We start from the raw sequence: 20,213 nt of genomic DNA on the forward strand, positions 1-20,213 counted from the left end.
AATTATAACGGACGTGAGTTAGAGCAACCTCCAGGAGATAGTAAAGGACAGGCAAGCCTGGCATGCTGCAGTCCATGGGGTTGCAAAGAGTCAGACACGACTTAGTGACTAAACAGGAACAACAAGAAAAGCTATTACAATAGGAAGGAAGTTAGAATATGGATAACATACCAGAGTCGAGACATATATATTTTTTAATAGATCTGGGTAATAGACAACTTCATTTTAATACAGAGCTGAAGCCATAAGCAAAAAAAAGATACATATATGCAAAATGCTAGCCAGTAAGAAAAAAGATAGTAGAAGTGGAAAGGTGCGTAACTGTATTCTTTTTCTTTTCATGATTAATATAAGCGAAGACTCTACTTTTCTCAGGGTCTGGATTATTGGTTGTCCACCCTCCAGAGTATCCTTTTCTCTGGATCAAGTTATCTGGGAAATCAGTTCAGTGATCACAAGGTCTCTTGATAATCAGAGTCGCAGGGCAAAGGTAATGGATAATCCTAGGTCATTTCATTCAAACTGTAAAAAGAGTTTGAGGAACCATCTCTGAACATGTAACACAGTACGCACATTTGTCACATTCAGAGTTTCTCTATCCAGAATAATCTTGGAAACAAAGGATAAAATCTCCTGATCCAATTTGCAGGACAGTCTGCCTGAGGCCTATTTAATCCTATCCCTATTTGAAAGTCCAGGCCTCTTCCATGCCTTTAAGAGTTCTGAAAGACTTTTAAAGGGGAAATGTATCAGGCAGGGTCCCAAGCAAGAAATAACATTCTATTCAAAAGAGTTCATTGAAAATAATTTTTAAAAAGGCCTATTTACAAAGATGTGGGCAGTTCAGGATATAGCAAGTATGTGGAGGCAACGTGGGACGAGAAAGAGTTTGCTAAAACCTTCCCCTGCCTAGACATGCAGGGACAAGATAGAGAAAGTGTTTTGGGAGCCCAGTGAATGCTGGAGCCATGTAGGAGAGGCTGTCAGGCAGCTACTGCAAGAACATAGCACCAAAGGAGGGAGAAAGAGGGGAGAAGAAATGTCCTGATCTCTCTTTCTTCCTCTCTTATTCCCACTCCTGTGCCAAGCTTCTGCTCAACCCATTTGAAGCCAGAGGGTAGGGGAACCCAGGTGATGTAACCCATAGAGGTCAGTGCTATATCATTCAAGCCAGGACAGGGAAGGATGGAGAATGAATCTAGGAATGGGAATGGGTCTGAGGCAAGCAGAGTGCAACTAGCACAGGAATATAAGATATCCTTACCTGAAACAATTAAAAAAACAACTGTTAGAAAAATATATCAACATTAGGAATATCAACTAAATAGGACTACCTGGTGGTGGTAGTTTAGTCACTAAGACTCTTGAGACCATATGGAGCCTGGAGGGCTCCTCTGTCCATGAAATTTCCTGGCAAGAATACCGGAGTGGGTTGCCATTTCCTTCTCCAGGGATCTTCCCAACCCAGGGATCAAACACACATCTCCTGCATTGCAGGTGCATTTTTTTCTTTACCACTAAGCCACCAAGGAAGCCCAAATAGGACCATAGAGCACAAGATGGGGAAATAGGTAGAGCACAAGATGGGGAAATAGATGGGGAAACAATGGAAACAGTGACAGACTTTATTTTGGGGGGTTTCAAAATCACTGCAGATGATGACCACAGCCATGAAATTAAAAGACGCTTGCTCCTTGGAAGAGAAGTTATGACCAACCTAGATAGCATATTCAAAATCAGAGACATTACTTTGCTAACAAAGATCCATCTAGTCAAAGCTATGGTTTTTCCAGGAGTCATGTATGGATGTGAGAGTTGGACTATAAAGAAAGCTGAATGGTGAAGAATTGATGCTTCTGAACTGTGGTGTTGGAGAAGACTCTTGAGAGTCCCTTGGACTGCAAGGAGATTCAACCAGTCTATCCTAAAGGAAATCAGTCCTGAATATTCCTTGGAGGACTGATGCTGAAACTCCAGCACTTTGGCCACCTGATGTGAAGAACTGATTCATTTGTAAAGACCCTGATGTTGGGAAAGATTGAAGGTGGGAGGAGAAAGGGATGGCAGAGGATGAAATGGTTGGATGGCATCACCGACTCACTGGACATGACTTTGAGTAAGCTCCGGGAGTTGGTGATGGACAGGGAGGCCCGGCATGCTGTTGTCCATGGGGTCGCAAAGAGTCAGACACGACTGAGAGACTGAACTGAACTGAGCTAATAGAGCACTAAATATGTGATAGAGATGAAGGGAGGGGAGAGGGAAAGCTGAATAAAACTAGTTAATTCACAAAAAGACAATAGTAACTTAGCTTCCATTAATCTTTCTTACCAGACCAGAGGTTTGGAGAAGGAGGGGGGAGGATTGATTATTTTGTATTTTGTTTTATCAAAGAAAAGGCTTTATTTTCCCTTTATTATGTACAAGGCAGAAAATCCTAGAGGCAGAAATATTTGTTTGGCTTTTGGAGAAAAGGGATCCTGTGTAGATTTTCATATCCTCTTATCCCAGTCTCTCTACACCTGCACCACTGGAAAGAGACCTAAACCTTCAGGAGACGGTGGCTTACTGAAGCTTAAATGTAGACAAGAGCCTGATGCAGACATCTGAGTCATTAAGCTTCTGTCACCAGATGGACACAATCAAACAGAAAGCAATACAGCATTGTGATTAAGAAGGTAAGCTCTGAAGTCAGATTGCTTAGATTTAATGCTTGCTCTACTACTTACTAGCTATATGGCCTTGAGCAAGGTACTCCTCTTTTCCTCCATGCCATCTGTAAAATGGGAATAATAATAGTATTTATTCCACAGAGTCATTTTATGAAAATAATATAAAACACTTCACAAAAGCGCTTAGGATACTGTCTGGCATTTAGTGAGTATTTTAGGTTGGTGCAAACGTAATTGTGGTTTCTGACTGTGAATTTTAAATCATTATAACTAGGCTCAAACACATCCTATTAATCAAAACAGGAACCATTGAAATCACCATATTATTGCCAATGAGAAATGTTTGTTTATTCTTGTAGCATAAAACTCTGTGCTTTAGGATTTGACAAACTCTTGGAAAGCATTTTCTGCCTTCTGCTGGTTGTGGAAGTGTTCCTTACAAAAAGTTGTCAAGATGCTTGAAGAAGCAGTAGTAGACTGGCGAGAGGTCAGGTGAATATGGCAGAGGAGCCAAAACTTTGTAGCCCAATTTCTTCAACTTTTGAACCATTGGTTGTGTGATACGCAGTTGAGCATTGTCATGGAGAGGAACTGGACCCTTTCTGTTGATCAACGCCAGCTGCAGGCATTGCTGTTTTTCGGTGCATCTCATCTATTTACTGAGTGTACTTCTCAGATGTAATGGTTTTGCCGGGATTCAGAAAACTGTAGTGGATCAGATGGGCAGCAGACCACCAAACAGTAACCTTGATTTTTTTGGTGCTTTCTTTTGGAACTTCTTCTCAGGCCAGCCACTGAGCTGATCATTGCTGCTTGTCAATATAAAATCCACTTTTCATTGCACATCACAATTCTATGGAGAAATGGTTTGTTGTTGTAAAAGATAAGAGAAGATTACACTTCAAGACCATGATTTTTTTTGATTTTTGGTCAGCTCATGAGGCACGCACTTATTGAGCTTTTTCACCTTTCCAATTTACTTCAAATGCTGAATGACCAGAGAATGGTCAATGTTGAGATATTCAGCAACTTCTCATGTAGTTGTAAGAGAATTGGCTTCAATGATTCTCTTGGTTAGTCATTGTCAACTTCCGAAGGCCAGTCACTATGCTTCTCATCTTCAAGGCTCTCGTCTCCTTTGCAAAACTTCTTGAACCACCACTGCACTGTACGATTATTAGCAGTTCCTGGGCCAAATGCGTTGTTGATGTTGTGAGTCGTCTCCCCTGCTTTACGACCCATTTTAAACTCAAGTAAGAAAATCTCTTGAATTTGCTTTTTGTCTAACATCATTTCCATGGTCTCAAATAACTATAAAATAAGCAGCAAGGAATGTCATTAGCAAAAAAACATAAAGCAGGAAATGTGCATTAAAATGATGTATAACATAGCCACATTATTTAAGAATGTATTCCCATATCAAATAGCAAACCTCAACAATGCAAAACTGCAGTTACATTTGCACCAACCTAATACTGAAGAATATTATTATTAATAAAGTCAATTTTCTGATTATAGAGTATTTTGCAATCAATTTTATTTCTCTTGAATAACCTGGTCTTGGTACCCTCGCCACATCTTTAGATTTGTCTCTGGAAACCTCTCTGTCTCTCTCTCTGTCTCACTCTTTTAAGCACACACATGCACACACACACAGTAAGTAGATAGTGGAGTCCTCATTTATACAAAAGGTTAGTATACTTTGTAATTCATTCATGTGCTCATACATTTAACTGAGCACCTATTATGTTCTAGGTACTGGACTAGCAAGGAGATCAAACCAGTCAATCCTAAAGGAAATCAACCCTGAATATTCACTGGAAGGACTGTTGCAGAAGCTGAAGCTCCAATAATTTGGCCACCTGATGCAAAGAGCTGACTCATTGGAAAAGACCCTGGTGCTGGGAAAGATTGAAGGCAGGTGGAGAAGGAGGCAACAGAGGATGAGATGGTTGGATGACATCTCCAACTCGATGAACGTGAGTTTGATCTAGCTCTGGGAATAGGTGATGGACAGGGAAGCCTGGCATGCTGCAGTCCACGGGGTCGCAAGAGTCGGACACAACTAAGCAACTGAACAACAATAACAACTGGACTAGGTGCTGAGCACAACATAAAAGTGAGAAAAAAACAAACACAGGCCCTTGCCCTGACGAGTTTGTGATCTGATGAAGGATACAGACACTAATCAAATTACAAGTAAACACTGAAAGATAGGTCAATGATAGGATCATTAGCAAATCATGATATTACAGCTTGATTTTTTCAGTTTCTAGAGAAAAGGAGGTGAGATTTTGTGCTGTGCTATCCAGCAGGGGGGCCACTACCTACATGTGGCGGTCTACATTTTCATTGTAAGCAACGAAAATTAATAAATAAATTAAAAAATCTGTCCCTCATTTGTCCTTGCCACATTTCAAGTGCTCAAGTACCATAAGTGACTAGAGGCTACTGTATTAAACAGTGAAAATACAGAAGATTTCCTGTAGAAAAAATGTGCAAAATGCATGAATAGGCAATTCACAAAGAGATATATCGTTTTTAAACATATAAAAACCTATCCAACTTCATTCATGATAAGAGCAAAGTCAACTATTAAAGCATATTGAGATATCATTTTTTGTTCGAGTCACAAAACAATCAAAAGCTTGACAGTGCACTCTGTTGGGTGCAATAAAACAGATACTCTCATACATTGCTGTAGGGAATATGGCAAAACTACATGCAAATTAACCCTTTAACATAGCAATCCCATTTGCAGAAATTTATCCTGAAGTCACACCTCTGATAAAAACACACATGAACAAGATTATACATTATAGAATTATTTGTAATTTCAAGATATTGGAAACTCCTTAAATATCTAAGTGAAGGAACTTGTTTGAATAAACAATAGTGCACCCATGCAATGCAGCTGTAAAGAATGAGCAAGATCTACAGAAGAACTGGCATGAAATGATTTCCAGGAGATATTAAATGAAAAAAGCAAAATGCAAAAGAGCACATATAATATGCTATGTTTTGTGTAAGAAAAAAGGGAAAAACAAGAAAATATGTATTATCATCACAAAAAGAAACATATGAAAAATAAACCAAAAAACAACAAAATGTGTTTCCTATAAGGAATAAGGCTGAGGGAAATAAATGGAAAGGAGTCACCCTTCTCTGAGAGTAAATTTTTATATAGCTTTGACTTTTGAAAGCAAGTTAATAGCCTACATACTCAAAAATAAATCAATGAGAGGGGAGGAAAAACTAAAACCAAAAGCCAAGCAAACAAATGAACACAATTTATTTCAAATGAATACCTCAATAACACTAAATGGGAATAAAATTAAAAAAATAACTAATCCAAGGAACTTATGGACACAGTATATCCTAAGCTTTGAAGAGGGGGGGAGAGAGAAAAGTGCAAACAAATCTTGAATTCTTTTTAGTAGGATTGTTAATTATAGTGGTATAGGCAAAGCAATTCTGAAATTATTTTAGATGTAACCTAAGATCGAACAAATTGTTGGGAACCAAGTTTCTCACTGTGGAAGAAGGGATATGTAAGTATAGAATAGGGAAGGCAAGAATCTTGTGGAGATAGGTTAGAATTAGAGAAACTGGTGTGAACTCATTATTACAAACATGAATATGTGTGTATACATGTTTATGTCTGTTCCCTGGATACACACACACACATATACGGGTGAGTATATGTGCGTGCGTACATGCTCAGTTGTGTCCGATTCTTTGCAACCCTATGGACTGTAGCCTGCCAGGCTTTTCTGGAGGTAATTCTCAGGATTTCTCAGGAAGTCCACAGGATTTCCCAGGAAGAATACTTGAGTGGGTTCGCCATGCCCTTCTCCACGGAATCTTCCCGACCCAGGGATCCAATCCATTAGGTGGATCGAACCCACCCAGCACCAAACTAAGTAAACACAATAATGCAGGATCAAGCCCTGCATTAGTAGGTGGATTCTTTACCACTGAGCACTTGGGAAGCCCTGTGTGTATCTATACATGCCTATATTTCCTAGCTCTGGCTGTTCAAAGGGAAAAATAGCCAAAGAAACAAATACAACCAAATAGAAATGAACATGTCTGGTTACCAGACTTTGGCTTCTAATACCATTCCTCACTGAAAGGAACCTGAACTCCTTTGAGAAATGACTGATTCCAGGGCTGGGACAATGTAAGTATTAATATAATTGGAGCATCTTGTTATGCCAGATAGTAAGTGCTAGAAGGTTATGGGAACACTTTGCAAGGACATGGTGGCCAACTTGAAGAGGCTCCCATGGACCAAATTTGGGACAATTTGAGGACCAAACTAAGTAAAAACAATAATGAACTATATAGATCACTGAAAAAAATAGCAATCCATGAGTCCACAATCATGGATAGATGATAGATATCAACAGACAGATAGATAGGAGAGTGTGCTAAGTCACTTCAGTCGTGTCCAACTCTTTGCAACCCCATGGACTGAAGCCCACCAGGCTCCTCTGTTTATGGGATCTTCCCGGCAAAAATACTGGAGTGAGATGCCATTTCCTACTCCAGGATATCTTCCTGACCCAGGGATCGAACTTGGAGATAGATAAATAAATGGGGGAGGAGGGAAATCTCTTGCTTAGAGCAAACTACTGAGGGCCCAAAGTCAACTTATCCATTAGACAAGTGTCTAAATCCCATCATACTTTTAAAGGCCGTTTTTTGTTTCTTTTAAAAGAAACCAAAAGAAAAATAAATGTAATGACAAATCCAGCTTGGATCATATTTTATACCAACACAGTAGTAAAATATATGAAATTAAATTTTTATGGAGTGAGGGACCCATGAAGGTGAAAGAGCATAGGGCTCATGAAAGTCGTAACGCAGCCCTGTGGGAGACAAGTGGTAAATGTGGATAGGGTGCTAGATGGAAAATCATTTGGCAACGTTCATGGTAGATTCAAGCAAGATTCATCAATAGATGCTAAATCCAAGAGAAATTTTTGGTGAAGAATAGGATATTTGCATGGTCTTAAATTATCTCCACCCTCTACTTTTTATTAGTTGCAAGGCAAAAAAATTAAAAGATAATTATACAGTGGAGAAAGTGGGTACCACCTTGACTTCATGGTCAAAATTAATGCGGTATTACCTGTGAGGGACAGATGGACATCATGTGCCTCCAGCTGTAGTATCCCGAGAAGGTTACAACATCATCTATGCGGGATCCCTACTACAAGTATATAATAATCATGAGGAAACATCAGACAAACAGAAAACAAAAGGCGTTCTATTTTTTTTTAAATGGAGGCATGGACAAGTTATATTCTTGAAAAATGTCAATGTCAAAAAAGACAAAGAAAAGCTGGGAAATGTTCCAGATTTAAGGCAGCTGAAGAGACATGGCAGCTAAATACTGTTGCATAAAAACTGACCCTAAAATTGAACCTGTCCTAGGAGGAGAAAAACCTATAAAGAACAGTATTAGATTAATTTTAAAATGTGAAACATAGACCATAAATTAGATAAAAGTATTCCATCAATGTAAATTTATGAAGTTATTATCTATAGAGCAAAGCCTTATTTTGCAGAAATATATGCTGAAGTATTTAAGGGTAAAAACTATGATGTATGTAACTTACCTCAAATGGCTCAGGAAAAAAATTGTCTCCTTAGACAGTAAGGAGATCAAACCAGTCCCTCCTACAGGAAATCAACCTTGAATATCCATTGGAAGGACTGATGCTGAAGCTGAAGCTTCTGAAGAGCCGACTCACCAGAAAAGACCCTGATGCTGGGAAAGGTTGAAGGCAAAAGAAGAGGGCAGCAGAGAATGAGATGGTTGGATAGCATCACTGACTCAATAGAAATGAACTTGGACAAACTCTGGGAGATAGTGAGGGACAGGGAGGCCTGGCGTGTTGCAATCCATAGGACTGCAGAGTCAGACACAACTTAGCGAGTGAACAACAACAACAACATGTGTGTGTGTGGAGAGAATAAATGACAAAGCAAAGGAGATAAAATTACAATAGGTGACTCTTTGTGTAAAGAGTATATGAATGTTCCTTGTACTACTTTAAATTTTGTAACTTCTTATAAGTTTGAAATTATTTCCAAATAAGTTTTTTAAAACTTATAAAATAAAAAACATATAGAGTGTCACATATAGATGTATAACTCATACTGTATGCATAACATTGGCTGGACTTTTCACATTATAGTTTCCCATGTTATTACATAACCTTTTAATCTATCTTTTTAAATGTCTGCATAACATTCTATCAAACTGACACTCTACAGTATACTGGGCCATTTCCTTATTGTTAAACATTTAGACTATATTCAATTTTTCCTGGTTTAAACCATGTTTATAATGGTTAAGCTGAAGAGCTGTAGAACTGTATTACCTATATCCAAGTCTCAGCTCTGTGCTTTACTAGCCATGTAGCTTTTGAGTAAATTACTTATCCTTCTATCCCTCAATTCCCTCAAGTCAGACATAACAGTATTTACATAGATGCTGTGAATATTAGATGATATGCTCATGTAAAGAACTTACAGTGGTGCCTAACATATAATAAGCACTCAACAGATATTAGCTTTTGTGTAATTTTTGTGTATTCAGCTTTTTTTGTTTGGGGAGAAATCTTTTGCAATATTAATAGTTTAATATAAAGGCAATACTGATACTTTGGGATATGGAAAAAGATGCATAATATAGACATGATAATGGCAATATTGTGAACAACACAACCAATCCTTGCTTTCTTTTTTTTTTAAGTGTAAGTGAGTTCATCTAATAAACAAAATCACATCTTTTGCTAATCCTAAAGTATACCACTAGATGGCAGTATAACCAATTAATTGACAGTATTAATTTAAGTACATTTCAAACTCAAATTTACAAATTCCCAAAATAGAAACAGGTTCTTTGAAAAGAAGTGTGGTCACAGCAGACACATTAAATCTATGGCTGGTGAATCAGTTGAGGTACATCTGTCCCAATACCTCACTAGGTGTTAGGTTGGCCAGACATCTCTGAACTGATTTCATCTTTCCTCTGACCCATTTCCACTCAGCTTAAAAACATTTTCCTCTTTCAGGCTTTCCCATCTCAGTAATGGCACTATTACCATCTATCTATGTGCTTAAGGCAGAAACTAAAAGTCACTCTATTTTGGGGTGTGGGACTTTTTGTTATTGATTTTCTAGTTTTGTTATAGTAAAAAAAGAATGTAGTCCATATGATGTCAGTTATTTTGCTATTTCTCTGCAGAAATGGCAGAGACTGGCTTTGCAGTTAAATGTTGTAAGTTTTCCATGTGTACTTAAAAAGAACATGTAATATCTGTTAGGTAAAGGATTCTGACTACATCCATGAAATAAATCTTGCTAGGTGTTGTTCATGTCCTCTGTATCCTTATTAATATGTTGTCTGCTACTTCTGTTCTGTAGGAAATGTAGTTTAAAAAAACAACTTTCCCACTGTAATTTAAAATTTACTTCTTAAAATTCTGTCAATGATATTTTTGCTTTATATCTGTTGAAGATAAATTGTAAGTTCACATATAGATTCAGAATTGCTATATCTCCTTGGTAAGTTATTTTTTATTACTTTTTAAATCAGTTTATTCTTAAAATACTTTCTACCTTAAGGTCTGTTCTGTCTGGCATTAGTATCACTGCACTAGCATTCTTTTGGGAAATATCTGCCCATCATGTATTTTTTCCACTCATTGGCTTTCAACATTTCTATGCCTTTATGTATTCGATGGCTGGATGGCATCACCGACTCGATGCACTTGAGTCTGAGTGAACTCCGGGAATTAGTGATGGACAGGGAGGCCTGGCGTGCTGCGATTCACGGGGTCGCAAAGAGTCGCACACGACTGAGCGACTGAACGGAACTGAACTGAATGGTAAATACGTACAGCCAAATTTTTTTCCTTGTTATCTAATATAAGTAGTTATGATTTTAACTGACAAGATTAATGTATATATGAACTGAACTTAAATTATTGACATATTTGGACTCATTTCTACAATTCTGTGGTGTGTTTTTTATTTATAATGCATTTTAACTCTTTTTGCTCCTTGCATGCCTTTTATTGGATAATTTCAGTTTTATTTATTCCTCTTTCTTTACCTTTATTGATTTACAGCCTTTATATTTCTATCCTTTTGGTAATTATTCTCACATTTTTAACAGGAACATTAGAAAGTCTAAAGTTAATTTATTAAAACTTTATCTCCAATGACTTTTCCTCCTATTCTGCTCACTGTTGCTATCTAGTATTTTAGTTGTAACATCTTCTCAATCTAGACTTTAATATCATGGTTAATGTCATTTACGATAAATGCTTATTTAGATATGTTCACATGTTTAACAATTTTCTTGCTTACCATAACTTCTCGATAAAAACTCTTCAGTAGCTTCACATTAGAAGGAATAATATCCAAATCCTTTGCCAACACTTCACATGATCTGGTCCCTGCCTGCTTCCCTAACCTCCTATCTGTCACTCCTCCCCCTTGCTCACTGCCCTCCAGCTATAATCTTTTCTCAGTTTCCAAACATGCTATCATTGAACTCCAATTTTTTCCCATACCTCAAATCCTATGCATGTTCTTCTCCTTCAGTTCAGTATGGTCTCCTTTCTATTCTCCCTATTGCTGGCTCTCTCTCTCATTTTTCTTGGCTTAAATGTTATCTTCTCAAAGAAGTGCTCTTTTGCCACTCTACATGGATTAGGTCCTCCTCATCCCATAATTCTCTGTAACATCCCTGTTTATGTTTCCTCTATGTACTTATCTCAGGTCATAATTACATATTTGAATATATGTTTTCTTGTTTGGTATCTACCTCTCTGATTATATTTGACTGTATAAGAATAGCAGTGGGAGTTTAAAAAAATGTAAATGTGAATGAGAATTATTTCAAAAGAAGGACTGAACATTTTTCAGATCAAATTAGATGAGAGGGCAAATAGAAGGAGATGTTAAATGTAATTAGGTTTCCCTTTTGGAAGACTATAAGATAGAGATACCACTTGACAGAAATAGAATAATTGGGAGAATAATTCAATTTGAATGAAATTGAGGAGGGAGAAAATTACTTCTGCTTAGAAATATATATTAAGGCTAAAACAACAGTGGGGCATCTCTGTGAAGATATCACATAGACAATCTGAATTATGGTAGTAGAACATAGGTATGAGGTCAGAAATGGAGACATAGTTTTGGGAGTAACTTACATCTTTTTCATCACTTATCAATTTAGTATTCAACTTCTCCTTGAGCCATTCTAAACCTTCTGCTTTATATTATTCAATAAGCATTTTTCCTGGCTCTGTGCTAAATATAAGGACACAATAATTAACTAAGATGGATGCTATTTCTGCTGTCAGAGTCTACAGCACAAAAGGGGAGAAACGATTAAATAAGCAATTGCAATAGAGTATGATACACTACATGCCACAGGGATTCGATAAGCATGTTATTAGGAACTCATAACAGGAAAAGTTAACCTAGTCTTGGGGTCAGGGAAGGTTTTCTGGGGGCGGGGAAGTGATGCTTTACTGAAATGCAAAGGATAATAAGGAGTTACTCAGGAAAAAAAGGAAAGAGGGAGGCTCCGTATGTGAAGGAAACATGTATGCAAATCTTGAAAGCAAGAAAAACCGTGCAGCTCAAGTATTCCTACTTTCGCCCAGAAACTATTCTCTACCCAGCCATTTAAATTTGTTTTTCAAGTTCATTGAGATATAATTTATATATAGTAAAATTCATCCTTTTGTGATACAAGGTTCTATGAATTTTGGCAAACTTGTGCTGTCATGTAACAATTGTGACAATCAAGATATATCATATTTCTATCACCCTGAAAAGTTCTGTCACACTTCTTTGTACCTCCCCTACCTCAGCCCCCTTGCCACTGCTGATTGCATTTCGATCCCTATAGTTTCCCTTTTCCCAAACGTTGTATAAATGGAATCATACAATATGTAGTCTTTCGAATCTGGCTTCTTTCTCTGAGTGTAATAATGGTGCTGCATGTATCAGTAGTTTGTTCCTTTTTTATTACTGAACTGAATCCATTGTAGAGGTGTACCACAATCTGTTTCATCTTAATGGACATTTGGCATGTTTCCAGCTTTTGTAAACTATGGACAAAACTGCTATAAACATCTCCTCAGAGGTTTTTTAATGAAGTATAATTGGTTCACAATATTGTGTTAGTTTCAGGTATATAGAAAAGTGATTCAGCTATATATATATTATATATATATATTTCAGATTCCCATAGAGTTTTTTCTGTGGATGTAAGTTTTCATTTGTTTTGAATAAATACCTCGGAATGGGACTGTTATAACATAGAATATATGCATGTTTATCTTTATAGGAAATTACCAGAGTGGCTGCACCATTTTGCATTCCCAAAACCAATGTACGAGAGTTCCAGTTATTTTGCATCCCTACCAGCATTTGACATCAGTTGTTCATTTATTTTTTAAGCCATTCTACTAAGTATGTAGTGATGTCTCATTGTCATTTTAGTTTGCAGTTTCCTAATGACTAATTGTCTCGAGCATCTTTTCAGGTACTTGTTTGCCATCTGTGTATCTTCTCCTGTAAAGTGTCTGTTTAAATCTGCTGCCCATTTTTTTTCTTTTTTGGATTGTTTTCTTATTATTGAGTTTAGTGAGTCTTTTACGTATTCAGTTTACCAATACTTTATCAGATCTGCAATTTGCAAATGCTTCTTCCTACTGTGTGCCTTGTCTTCTCGTTTTCTTAGACTGTCTTTTAAAGAGCAGAATTTTGTCTCTCTTATAAAGTCTAATTTATTAATTTCCTCATTTCTACCCAGTATTTTAATCCCATTCCTTTCTAGAACAATCTTTTTCTGCCTACCATCATGCAGAAGTCTCCCACTTTTTGCAAAAATCTCCATTTACTTCCCTGGTGGTTCAGACGGTAAAGTGTCTGCCTACAATGCGGGAGACCTGGGTTCAGTCCCTGGGTCTGGAAGATCTCCTGGAGAAGGAAATGGCAAAGCACTCCAGTATTCTTGCCTGGAAAATCCCATGGATGGAGGAGCCTGGGAAGCTACAGTCCATGGGGTCACAAAGAGTTGGACACGACTGAGCGACTTCACTTCACTTCCCATTATCGTCCATCCCCCATCATCACTATCCTTTTTCTCCTTCATTCCCCTGCCAAATATTTGGGATGTATGTTCTCTACAATGCTCCATTTACTTACCACTTAGTCATTCCTGAAAATCCCTGAAAATTTGCTTCCATCCACACCACACTACCAGAGCTAACCTCTGGATGTCACCAAAAAGCCTCTTACATGTCGATTCCAATTTCTAGACCCTAATTCTCTACTTTCTTTTAGCTTAACCCTTCCTTCCAAAAATTAATTTTTAACCTCTTACTTTCAACATTCCCAAAAAGTCAATCTAAGTTTGTATAGTAGAGGGCTTCGCATGTGGCTCAGCTGGTGAAGAATCTTCCTGCAAAGCGGGAAACCTGGGTTCAATCCCTGGCTTGGGGAGATCCCTTGGAGAAGGGAAAGGTTACCCACTTCAGTATTCTGGCCTGGAGAATTCCATGGACTGTATAGTCCATGGGGTCACAAAGAGTCGGATATGACTAAGCAACTTTCACAATCACTTTTCATAGTAGCCCCTTAGGGGTTAATTCAGTTGTGGAATGCCATATAAACAAGAATTTCTTTACTGAATAAATTCAACTTTTTTTTGTCCTGAATTCAGACAGAAGCAGTAAATATACAATAGGTGTTACATTATTTACAGGTAATTAATTCTCTTAAATGAGTTGACAATCACCACTTGTGTTTTTCAATGACTTCATTGTTTTTTTAAAAATCTATACTCCCAATAACATAAATTTCAGCGCAACCTATGACTGATTTTTTTAAAATAAATTCTGAATTTAGAGTCCACATGAGTGAAATTTGACTCTAGCTATTTTATTGTATTATAATATATATGTTCATTTATATTCTGTATTTGGAAGAAATACAATCCAGGAACAATCTCCAAGCACAGGGAGAGAAGTAGTTATAAAATTGTAAAGTTTGTTTCCAATATTTATTAGGTAGACAAGCTGAAATACAGTAAAATAATTTTCCCCCCAAAGTCAAGTCATAAACAGGCAGTGCAAAGAAGTTTCGGTTTTGGTTTTACCTCATTGGAACCATAAATAGCAATCAGTTTATTTCTCTCAGGTATTCCCCTAACCACCATTCTTTTCCTTTCCATTTGCCTTCTCTTCCTTTTTTATTTCCTCTAATTAGCATAATGACGAGACAATATGACTAAATTAAGTCATTCCATTTCTCTCCACTCTAGGTCAAGGTAACTACTTCTGGTTACCCTATTTTCTGCTGGCTTCCTTTTACCTGCTGAACAGTCTGCTTTCAGATGGACAGCTCCTGCTTTATTCTTGGACAGAGCAAAGGCTGAAATTTTCCTGAAGCTGATTTGTGTCATAAGGCCAGGCTCAGGAAATCAGTGGTCTGAGGTCTTGTATGTTTGTAGCGTGAGAATATCAATACACTCTGAGCATACTGGGCGGGAGCATCATATAGTGGACACAACTTTGGTGTTAGAAAGATCTCAATTCAAATTAATCTTGACTGGTCAATAAAGTCAATAGATCCTCTGGAGCGTATTTCTTCATCTCTGAAAGACAGATTAATAATATTCACTTTAACTTCCTGTTAAAGAATCTGATACTTAGTAAGCACTCAATACAATTTGGTCCCTTCTTCTCCTCTTCAAGTTCTTTTAATTGAAAATGACTTTTTAAAATGTCATCCTTTCATGGTCCATTGATGCAAGGCCAATCCTTTGGCCCTTTCCATAGGATACACTGACGTGATAGGGAGATGAGGGGATATACTGTCTCCTGAATAGATTTGTGTTTTAAGGACTTTCAGGAAAGGAATTTTGATGTAGCAAGGGCAGTGCTAGTGGCAATTTCAATGTTATGTTCTGGGAAGTCTAAAAGTTCTATGAGGTTCTCTGAAAACATGAAAATAGGAAACATTTCATTTCTGCCTGCTCTATGATCTATAAACACCACCTAACAATATACATTGGTCATCAGCATTCAATTGTACTACTTGACATAGAAAGAGCTTAACAGGTTTCTATGAAGATCGCATAGGAAATACAAGTCTATAAAGTTCAAAGCACCTTATAGATCTTTATTTTGTCCTGAAATATTGTGCATTTATTATATGAAATAAAATACACACTAACATTAATTTGAAATTCTTTTTTGTCATATTAAGAGTACACATGATCTTTGACTTGAGCGACTTCACTTTCATCTTTCAATTAATTATACTTCTAGGAATCTGTCCTAGAATATACTCATATGTGTGTACAAATATGCATGCAGAACCATATTTACTGCAGAGTGTTTGTACCAACAAAGAGTAGTAAGAATTACTTAAGTATTATAGAATAGTCATATAATAGAATACTATGAATCCATTAAATGATAAACAATTATTAATCAGATAGCAACTACATGCTCAGAACCTTATTGAATGCTGAAGGAGAATAAAAAGAACTATATGTCATGATTTTTATCCTGGAGGAGTTTATGACTTGGTTGAGAAGGGTCCAAGATGCACAGATCCCCAGCTTAAAATTGTATGTCTTCGTGCTCACTTCAGCAGCATATATACTAAAATTGAAAGGCTACAGAGATTAGCATGGCCCCCCCGGGCAAGGATGACATGCAAATTCATGAAGTGTTCCATATTTTTTAAAAAATAGAAGAATAAAATGAAAAAAAAAATGTCTGCCACATGAGTCAACTTTTTGGTTTGTGTTCTTGAAGAAGAATCTTCTGGACCAGAGGATGGCAAACTACAGCCCATCAGCCAAATCCAACTCCTTGCCTATTTTTGTAAATAAAATTTAATTAGAACACAGACATGCCCATTCATTTATCTATTGTCTAGTTTACTTTCCTTTTTTAAAAAAATGCTTATTTATTTATCTGGGTGCAGCGAAGTGCCGGGTCTTAGTTTTGGCACTGGGGATCTTGAATCTTTGTTGCAGCACGAGGGATTTTGAGTGGTGGCATGTGAACTCTTAATTGTGGCATGTGAGATCTAGTTCTCCAACCAGAGATGGAACCCAGGCCCCCTGCATCGGGAGCGTGGAGTCTTAGCCACTGGACCACCAGAGAAAGTCCCTAGGCTACTTTCCTTATACAGAGCTGAACAGTTGTAACAAAGATCTTATACCCCACAAAGCCAAAAATATTTACTAACTGGTCCTTTACAGGAAAAGTTTAATCCTCTTGTAGGCCTTAAAAAAAACACAACTCCTTAAAAAAGGGGTTGGTGGTGCCCTGTGACTACCTAGAGGGATGGGGGGTAATTGGAGATAGGTTCAAGAGGGAGGGGACATATGTGTACTTATAGTTGATTCACGTTATTGTATGGCAGAAACCAACGCAACACTGTAAAGCAATTATCCTCCAATTAAAAATAAAAAAAAAGTCCAAGATTCACAGGAAAAAAAATGGATTGGAATTAAGGATGGTGGTTTGAAAATATGTCCTTAAATTCTTTTATATGTTTTCCTTTACTAGATGAAGCTGAATCCCTGGGGCACCCATGTGTGGGCAATTTGTGCTTGCTGGTGGTGGCCACGTTGCTTTCTGATAGAGGTGTGGAATTGGTGGCTGTGGCCTCTGGCTGGAATGAACCACAGTCTCTGAGGAAGCAGGGGAGCTGAGCTGGAACTATGGCCAATATAGTGGTAGCAGTTAGACTGACCATTGTGCAGGTTGTTATGTTTTGCAAGCCGTGAGGCATATGGACTCTCAAGTAAAACAGATTTTTCACAGTCTATCCAAGTCTGCCTTTACTAGTGACCATTACAGAGATGAGTTTGAATGCAAAGTGACAAAATGGGAAGCAGCATTAATACTAGGTTTAAGTCCTACTGCCAATAAAGAAAAAATAAGAGATGCTCATCAATGAATTGTGCATTTAAATCACCCAGACAAGACAGGATCTCCTTAGATAGCAGTCAAAATCAATGAAACTAAAGATTTACTAGAAACTCAAGCTAGAAAATGAAGTAAATGTATGATGAATTTTAAGTTCTTATTCATTTGTGTACATGGGTACCAGCTTTTTATCATAAAATACCTCAAAGCTCCAAAAAATAAATAACTAAAAATAAAAGATGAAGCTTAATTTTCTTCTGAGTATGGACTGAACTTAGTAACTTCCTTCTAATAAATAGAATAATATGCAAATAAGGGTGTGTGAATCCTGACACTAGACCATAAAAGATGTTACAGTCTTCTCCTTGCCCTCAGATCACTTGCTGGAAGAAAGTTGATTGCTATGTTGTGAGGACACTCAAGTAACCCTGTGCAGAGGTCCACGTGGTAAGGAACTGATACCTCCTGCCAGCAACTAGCAAGGAACCGGGCCTTCTACTAATGGCCACGTGAGGAAACCCTCTTGGAAGCTCCAGCCTTCGGCTCCAGTCAAGCCTTCAGATTGCTGGAGTCTTGGCTGATGTCTTAACTGCAACTTCATGAGAAACCCTGACATAGAACCACCCTGTTAAAGCCACTCCTGTATTCTTGACCCACAGATAACTGGGAAATAATATCTCTTGCCTTAACCTGCTGAATTTTGGGGTAATTTGTTATTTGACAATAAATAATTAATACAAACTGAAGGCTATAGATGCTCTAGAGCAGCGGGTCTGCAAACTCTCTGGAAGGGCGAGACAGTCAATATTTTAGGCTTTTGAACCATCTGGTCTCCATGGCAACTACCCCACTCTGCTGTTATAGCAGGAGGGCAGCCACACACAATAGGTAAACAAATGTGCGTGGCTGTGTTCCAATAAAACTTTATTTACAAACACAGGCATCAGGGTTGTGGGCCATAGTTTGCCAGCCTCTGCTCTAGAGAATCAAATTTTAATGACATTAAGCAATGATTAGAAAGGAGTTGTAGAAGCTGGGGAATTTCTCAGCTGAAGGCTGCAAAACCAACTACCAAGGAAACCCCTGATTAGAAAAGGGTATGTGCACAATATGGTCACAATTCTTTTTTTATCTTACCCTGTAAGTTTTTGCCAAGAGAAGAAAAATAAAATAATCGGAAGGGTGATGAGATTTTTTTTTCCCCCTAAGAAATTCTAGAATGAGGACTGAGCACCCACTAGGGAAGAGAATAAGAAAACTGAAAATAGGAGGAAACTGCTCTTATGGTCTTTTTGCCAAGCTGCTAAGACCTGTGAGCACCAGTGCCAAGGCTAGTGTTTTAAACACGCAAAGCAAGTTTGTTAATGATGGAAGATTATCTTTCATTAACACCTGGAAATAGGACAAGGAACTAAAATGTAGTTACTGTTAGTGGAAATTAAAAAGGGACCCAGACTTTACTTAAGTTTATTTTATACCATTTTGCTCCAAGTATATCACATTTTCTTCGTGGTCCTTAGGACAGGTCTGTAAACTTAGTAAACATAATATTATGAAAAAAAAAAAACTCATAACTTACTGGAATGATATGCTACCACATGTCTGTTAGAAGAAAGCCTGACTGGATCTTACCACCATAGTCAGAAGTCACTATTTTTAGTGGCAACTCCTCAAACTGCAGGGTCACCATGCAGTCATGCAATCCCAAACTATTATCATCACAGCTAAGATTTACTGAATTCCTACTAAACACCGGGTACTGGGCAAAGCACATTATCTGCATTATTTCATTTAATCCTTTCAATAACCCTAAGGGGTTAGGTTTAGCATTATCCTCATGCTACAGATGAGAGAAAAAAAACAACTGAGTGCAGTAACTTACACAAAGTCACTCAGTAATAAGTGGCAGAGTTAGAGTTTGAACCTGGCAAGTCAACCTATGGAGCCCACAGCCTTGATCTACCTCTGCTGCAAACCCTGAGGAGAAAAGTTTAAGTGCAATATTGTGTGATAACTATGACCTCACATTTTCTTTCAAAGATGATCAGTTTGATTGGGTAAAGAGAATTCAAATGAGTTAAACAATTGAAAAACACTCTGACAAAACACAATAGTAATAATCATTCATTGCTTTTGGTAGAATAGACTCTAATGGGGGGTTGGTTTCTAAATCAACAAGTAAGGAAAAAACTAAACATAGACAAACTACTCCAAAATGCCTTAAAATTGCTCATGAAGTACATTTCGATAGACACAGCTTTGTAAGGAAATGATAGATTCACCTCTCCCTTCCCGTGCTCCCTCTGGGGCGTATCCACATTTAGAATGGCTGAGCTTTACCTTCAAAATGTAAATTTTCTCTCCTCTCTCTTCTTTCCTCCTTTCTTTCATTGTGCGTATTTTAATGTACATAATTTTAAAATATGTATGATGTTACTCCAGGCTTCCCAGATGGCTCTAGTAGTAAAGAACCCATCTGTCAATGCAGGAGACATAAGAGATACGAGTTCAATCCCTTTGTTGGGAAGATCCCCTGGAGGAG

The 20,213-nt window shown here is 37.6% G+C and overlaps 1 non-coding gene and 1 pseudogene across 1 annotated transcript; both read left to right on the forward strand.

Annotated features, from left to right (window-relative positions):
• Window positions 1-16,366: 16,366 nt before the first annotated feature.
• On the forward strand, window positions 16,367-16,472 carry LOC139184257 (U6 spliceosomal RNA). Its single transcript, XR_011567851.1, has one exon. It is a non-coding gene; the product is annotated as a U6 spliceosomal RNA (small nuclear RNA).
• Window positions 16,473-17,463: 991 nt separating this feature from the next.
• LOC109561270 (mitochondrial import inner membrane translocase subunit TIM14 pseudogene) lies at window positions 17,464-17,801 on the forward strand (annotated as a pseudogene).
• The last annotated feature ends 2,412 nt before the right edge of the window (window positions 17,802-20,213 follow it).

The sequence above is a fragment of the Bos indicus genome, chromosome 7, assembly GCF_029378745.1.
Source record: "Bos indicus isolate NIAB-ARS_2022 breed Sahiwal x Tharparkar chromosome 7, NIAB-ARS_B.indTharparkar_mat_pri_1.0, whole genome shotgun sequence".
NCBI lineage: Eukaryota > Metazoa > Chordata > Mammalia > Artiodactyla > Bovidae > Bos > Bos indicus.